Below are 6,095 nucleotides of genomic sequence, written 5' to 3'. Positions count from 1 at the left end.
TTGCAACAACCCTCCACCCTACAACGGAGACCCTAATTCCTGTAGAGCCTTCTTGTCTCAGTGTGCAGTGGTTTTCACCTTACAACCACGCACTTATGCATCTGAGGAATCTAAAGTGGCGTTTGTATTGACCCTCCTCACCGGTAAAGCTCGCGACTGGGGAACGTCAGTGTGGGAGACCAGAGCCCCTTGCTGTGCTTCGTTTGAAGACTTTCGCCAAGAAATGGTGAGATTATTTGACCGATCAGTCCGGGGCCAGGAAGCAGCGGACCAGCTGGCACGCCTACGCCAGGCAGGACAATCCGTTACTGAATATGCCATCGCCTTCAAGACTCTAGCGGCCTCCTGTGACTGGAACGAGGGCGCGTGCAGGTCTATGTTCCGCGCCGGGTTACAGGATGACATTCAGGACGAGCTGGCCACACAGGATCTTCCCCAGGACCTTGATGACCTAGTTAACATGGCCCTGCGGATTGAGGGACGTCTCCATCGTCGTCGTCAGCGTCTAACGGTTCGCCCCCCATGGAGAGTGGAGGATTCCCGTCCAGTCTTGGCTGCAGAAGCATCTGGTTCTGCTCCAATGGATCCGGAGCCCATGCAAGTAGGGCGTCTTCGTCTTACCCCACTACAGAGACAGCAACGCTTCGTCCAGGGACTCTGCCTTTACTGTGGGAAGCCTGGACATTTTGCTGTAGCCTGCCCACTCAAACGTCAAGCCTCACCAGTGAAGAGGGGGATACTGGTGAGCACTACCCCTTTCCTACACTCTTCCTCCCGCACTCTTCTTCCTGTTTCTGTACACTTCAGTGATTCCTCTAATTCTTGTTCAGCCCTGGTTGACTCGGGGGCTGAAGGAAATTTTATGGACTCCTCCCTAGCTGCTTTGTGGGGAATTCCTGCTATCCCTCTTCCTGATCCTATCCCTGCTCGCTCCCTCAACGGCTCGCTTATAACCACTGTTTCCCATTCTACCCCTCCTATTAACCTGACTGTTTCAGGCAATCATCACGAGGTGACCACTCTGTTGCTTCTGGATTCCCCGAGTGCCTCCATAGTGTTGGGGCACCCGTGGTTAGTAAAGCATGGTCCTCATGTTGATTGGTCTGGTAATGCCATTTTATCTTGGAGCCAGTATTGTTTGTCTTCTTGTCTGGGCAGTGCCCCTTTTCCTGTTTCTGTGTCCTCTGTGTTACAGGCAGAGGCTGCTGATCTGACTGGGGTCCCGGTGGAGTACCACGGCCTGCGCCAGGTGTTTAACAAGTCCCGGGCCACTTCCTTGCCTCCTCACAGACCATACGATTGTGCCATCGAGCTCCTCCCAGGCACTTCTCCGCCTAAGGGACACTTGTTTTCCCTTTCTGGTCCAGAGAGAGAGGCTATGGACAGGTACATTAATGAATCCCTTAAAACCGGTCTCATCCGACCCTCCTCGTCTCCTGCAGGTGCTGGATTCTTCTTTGTTAAGAAGAAGGATGGCTCCCTGCGTCCATGCATTGATTATCGAGGGCTCAACGACATTACCGTTAAAAACAGGTACCCCCTACCTCTCATGTCGTCTGCTTTTGAGCTGTTGCAGGGAGCCAAGGTTTTCACCAAACTTGACCTCAGGAATGCCTACCATCTTGTCCGCATACGTGAGGGGGATGAGTGGAAGACAGCCTTTAACACCCCTACGGGACACTTTGAATACCGGGTCTTACCGTTCGGTCTGACCAACGCCCCGGCTGTCTTTCAGGCCCTGGTTAATGATGTGTTGAGAGACATGGTTAATCGTTTTGTCTTTGTGTATCTCGATGATATTTTGATCTTTTCCCCGTGCCTGCAGATACATATTCAACACGTACGCCAGGTGCTACAACGGTTGTTGGAGAACCAACTTTATGTCAAGGCGGAGAAGTGCGTTTTCCATGCCCAGTCAATTCCGTTTCTGGGGTTCATCATCTCAGCGGGAGAGATCCAGGCAGATCCCTGTAAGATAAGGGCTGTTGCCGAGTGGCCAACCCCTGACTCTCGCAAAGCTCTGCAGCGGTTCCTGGGCTTTGCAAACTTTTACCGGCGATTCATCAGGAACTTTGGCCAGATTGCTGCACCTTTAACAGCACTCACCTCTCCCAAGGTATGGTTCAAGTGGAATAGTGATGCACAGGAGGCCTTTGATGAATTGAAGTCCCGTTTTGTCTCTGCTCCTGTTTTGTCCATTCCAGATCCTGAACAACAATTTATTGTTGAGGTGGATGCATCTGATGTCGGGGTAGGCGCAGTTCTATCTCAGAGGTCTTGCCTGGACGGGAAAGTACATCCGTGTGCCTTCTTTTCCCACCGCCTAAACCCTTCGGAACGGAATTATGACGTAGGGAACCGAGAATTATTGGCAGTCAGGCTGGCTCTGGGGGAGTGGCGTCACTGGCTAGAAGGGGCAGCCCAACCTTTCCTGGTCTGGACGGATCACAAGAATCTCGAATATATCCGTTCGGCCAGGAGGCTGACCCCTCGACAGGCTCGCTGGGCCCTCTTCTTTGACCGCTTTAAATTTACCCTATCATTCAGACCTGGAACCAAGAATGTCAAGCCCGATGCCCTCTCCCGTCTCTTTGAGGTCCCAGGAAAGGAGAAATCGGTTGATGCCATTTTACCAAAAGAAATGGTGGTGGCGTCTATTTCCTGGGACATTGAGAGACGGGTGGAGAAGGCCATACAAAAGATCTCAGTTCCAGGGAGGGTCCCAGCGGGCCGTCTGTTTGTTCCAACCAGACTTCGCTCAGAGGTCATCCAGTGGGGACACTCGTCCAGGCTAGCCTGTCACCCAGGAGTGCGGAGATCGCTGGCTTTGATTCACCAACGATTCTGGTGGCCATCCATGGCCAAGGACGTCAGGCAGTTTGTGGCGGCTTGTTCTGTTTGTGCCCAGAACAAGACTTCTAATGCACCTCCCGTTGGTCTGCTTCGCCCCCTACCCATCCCGTCCCGCCCATGGTCACACGTGGCCCTTGATTTTGTCACTGGTCTCCCAGAATCTAAAGGAAACACCGTCATTCTCACGGTGGTGGACCGTTTCTCTAAATCAGTCCATTTCATTCCCCTCCCCAAACTTCCTTCAGCCAAGGAGACTGCGCAAGTGGTGATTGATCACGTATTCCGGATTCATGGTCTTCCGGTTAATGTGGTTTCTGACAGGGGTCCCCAGTTTGTCTCCCGCTTTTGGAAGGAGTTCTGTCGACAGATCGGGGCTTCTACGAGTCTGTCATCAGGATTCCATCCTCAGACCAACGGGCAGTCTGAACGAGCCAACCAGGATTTGGAACGAACTCTCCGCTGCCTGGCGTCCCACAATCCTAGCTCCTGGTGCCAACAACTGTCGTGGGTCGAGTACGCTCACAACTCTCTTCCGTCGTCAGCTACAGGTTTGTCCCCATTTGAGTGTTCAATTGGATTCCAACCCCCTTTGTTTCCCTCACAGGAACCTGAAGCTGCCGTTCCGTCTGCCCTAGCTTTCGTTCGGCGGTGTCGACGCACCTGGAGGAAAGCTAGGGAGGCCTTGGTCCGAGTTGGCAGACGAACCAAAGCAGCGGCCGACCAACACCGGACTCCTGCCCCTCATTACATTTGTGGTCAAAGAGTATGGCTCTCCACCAAGGACCTGCCTCTCAGGGTGCCTTCACGCAAGCTGGCCCCCAGGTTCATTGGTCCATATCAAATCACTAAAGTCTTGAGTCCGGTGGTGGTAAGGCTCAAGCTTCCCCCCAAGCTTGGTCGGGTACACCCTATTTTTCATGTATCTAGGGTTAAACCTGTGATGTATTCCCCCCTTGTCCCTTCTGCCCCTTCCCCCCCTCCCCCCCAACTAGTGGACGGCTTACCAGCCTACACAGTACGAAGGTTGCTTGATGTTAGACCCAGGGGCAGGGGTTTCCAGTATCTAGTGGACTGGGAGGGCTATGGTCCAGAGGAGAGGAGTTGGGTCCCAGCCCGGGACATACTTGATCAGGCGCTGGTCGAGGATTTCCATCGGCGACGAGGTAAGCCTCTCCCTGCAGCGCCTGGTGGCGCCCGTAGGGGGGGGGGTACTGTCACACCCCTGGTTTGATCACGCCGCCTTTGTTTATGTTGTCATGTCATTAGCACGCGTGGATGTTTTGTTTTGGTCTGTCACCTTGTGCTCAACGTAATATTCCTCCCTCCCCCTTGTTACCTTATTTTACTATTATCATGATTTAATTAATCTCACCTGGATTCAGTTATGCTCCTTCCCCTATTTAGTTCCCTCTCGTGTGTCATCCTGTGTCAGATCGTTGTGTGTCAGTCCGTGTAACAGTCTTCCGAGTTGTCTCTCCAGTCTTGTCGTGTTGGTTGGTGTTATCCCTTCCAGTTGTGTCTCGCCTGGCCGTCATCTTACTTCTAGCGCTCTGTCCTTCTTGTGTGTGTTCCATTTTGGCTCATATCCCTCTGTTCTCAGGCACCGTCATCCCCTCCGCACTGAGTTCTCCGACATCACCTGCCGTCCGACTTCCCCTCTCCCTCGCTCGCTCTCGTCGGTCACATCTAAAACAGCCGGGCCATAGTGCGCCCTCTACCGGAGGAGTTTGTAAGGACATTCTTTTCTCATTATATTTTTGCTGTCTTAACCCCGGCCTTTTTGTTGTTTTTTCTCCTTGTGTGCAGCGCGCCACTGGCCGAGAGACTCTGTTTTTGACCCTCGGAAATTTTTATTTTTCTCTTTTCAAACCCGGTAACGGAGGAGGTCCTAAAGACTATTTATTTGATCTTTTTGGATTTTTGTGTTATTTTTTTTGGCTGTTATTTTGTGGCCCTGACTACAGTCTTTGCTGTTCATTAAAATCTTTAATTTGAACCTGCATTTGTGTCCTTCCAGTCCCATTCCTGACAACTTGGCACAAAATTATACTATTAGGCACAAAACTTTGATCTGAGCTGTAATCTATAATCTAGCTCTTTAATTAAACAAAGCTTGCAGAATAAAAAATGTCTGAATGCAGATCCTAGATTTCATCAAGATTCATTGGATTCATCTTCAATGCATCCTCCTTCATCTTACCCCAGACATGCTAAATAATGTTCATGTCTGGTGACTGGGCTGGAGCACCTTGACCTTTTTTGCTTCCTCAACTTTGATGTGGAGGCTGAATTTTCCCTTTTTTGTGGTTTGTAATGCAATGGGCAGCGCAAATGTCTTGATACCTTAGGCTGTTGATGTTGCCATCCACTTTTCCAAATGATCTACTTGAAGTAAAGTTATTATTTGTTGCTTTTACAACTGGGATTGACGATAAGACTTTTTTTTAATGTAGTATATACAACAGCCCTCTGCTTTGGGTCGCATAAGCCTGTCGGGCTTTATTCTGTGATAACAACCACCTGGATGTACTTTATCCCTTACATAAAGCCTTACAGGCTTATCAGCAGTACGACATGAAGCAGATGGCTGTTGTATAAGAAGGAAGGTCTTTATTCTTGAAAAACAACCGCCTTGCTGTACTTTATCCCGCTTATTACATGGCTACATGCAGTGATGGATTTAGGCATGGGAAATATGGGCGATCGCCCTGGGTGGCATCTTGCTGGGGGCGACATGGGGAGATGGTGCAAAAGAAAAGGCCCCAGTAAAAGCTTAGGACAAGATTTACTTTATGCAAGTGTATTAATTTACAGTGGTTATCCCAGAATAAAGATGTTAGCCGCCATTCACATTTGCCGTCTTTTACACACGCAAGTTTGTTACTCTCTGTGTGTGATAGAAACAACGCTGGTGAAAACAAGTTGACGCATGTGCGCTAAAAGCCATTCCCGCCCGCCTCACACGTGCTGCTCCTGATCCCAGTAGTTTACTGTACATGCACGCCTATATGCGTCGACACGCAGGCCGACAAAACTAACGTTTGTATAATAATGTTACTTTGACTAAGCATGGCTTTGAAGCAGAAAGGAGGAATAACGAGTCAGGCAGGTAACTAAGACTTCATAACAATAGATTTTGGCCATGAGTCGGGTCTAAAACAACAGATAATTCTTTAAAACATATGTATTCTATAGAACTGTCATAGTTAATATTCTTGCAAAAGTCTTATAAATATTAAATA

The 6,095-nt window shown here is 49.9% G+C and overlaps 1 protein-coding gene across 5 annotated transcripts in view; it reads left to right on the top strand.

Moving 5' to 3' along the window:
- Positions 1-6,095, top strand: part of pcdh15a (protocadherin-related 15a) — a 759,862-nt gene that overhangs the window by 35,275 nt on the left and 718,492 nt on the right. The window lies entirely within an intron of this gene.

This window comes from Danio rerio, chromosome 13 (genome assembly GCF_049306965.1).
Source record: "Danio rerio strain Tuebingen ecotype United States chromosome 13, GRCz12tu, whole genome shotgun sequence".
NCBI lineage: Eukaryota > Metazoa > Chordata > Actinopteri > Cypriniformes > Danionidae > Danio > Danio rerio.
The sequence above is the reverse complement of the archived record's forward strand: the minus strand, read 5'-3'. Positions and strand labels throughout refer to the sequence as shown.